The 877-nt window shown below is 33.8% G+C and overlaps 1 pseudogene; it reads left to right on the top strand.

Annotated features, from left to right (window-relative positions):
* The first annotated feature begins 477 nt into the window (after positions 1-477).
* On the top strand, positions 478-574 carry LOC122100126 (annotated as a pseudogene).
* Positions 575-877: the final 303 nt, after the last annotated feature.

Genomic DNA, 877 nt, shown 5'->3' with positions numbered 1-877 from the left:
TAAGAAAATCTATGCTGTCAGGGTAAGATATTCTGGTTGGTCTGTTGCTACATGGAAGAAGAGTAAAGGGTCAGGTAGACATTTTTGCCAATAAGACCTCATTTAGGAATTTTTAAGCTGCAGAAGTTTAGAAGTGCTCTTAAGCAAGGCTTACTTTGAATCCATTAGCTCCACAAAGCTAACTCAGTTTATAAACAAATACTTGAAAAGCAATCACTTTTGGACCTAGCTATAAAGGCTTCAAAGTATGATCAAATTTAAGATGAAAAATACTTAAAATAGTTATTGACAAAAAATTGCAAATGTGAGCAATCGACCAAACAATATAAATTTTTTCCAATATACACAGAATTTTAGAGAAGTAAGATCAATAGCATTTTTAGGAACAATAAGGTTTCCTAGTTACAAACAGTCAACCAAGGATATATGCCTGTATAAAGAATGCATCATTAACTACTTAAATCTACAGGATACTACACGCTTCAGCAGCACGTTTACCCAAATTACAATATAGAAATTATCATGGCACTTGCACAAGGATGATATGAAAATTTGTGAAGTATTCCATATTTTTCACCCTTCAGATGCAAGATATGAAAAACAGTTATTAAAAATTGATTACAAAAATACAAGTCGTTATGTCGAAAAATGAACTTTACAACTTTGGTGGGTGTGGGGGGGGTAGCGGCGAGGATTGATTGGGGGGGCATGGGAAGGATGGGAATGGATGGGAAGGGTAAACAAAGAGGAGGCTACAATGCTTGATAAGAAATGTACTCATTATCTTGCCCATATAATTGTAACCCCACTGTACAGTATTTTCACAATAAAAATATTAAAAAATACAAATGTAACAATACATGTAATTCATTGAACT

This window comes from Dipodomys spectabilis, unplaced genomic scaffold (genome assembly GCF_019054845.1).
Source record: "Dipodomys spectabilis isolate Male_0828 unplaced genomic scaffold, ASM1905484v1 ptg000565l, whole genome shotgun sequence".
NCBI classification, from domain to species: domain Eukaryota; kingdom Metazoa; phylum Chordata; class Mammalia; order Rodentia; family Heteromyidae; genus Dipodomys; species Dipodomys spectabilis.
This window is presented reverse-complemented; position numbering and strand designations above follow the sequence as displayed.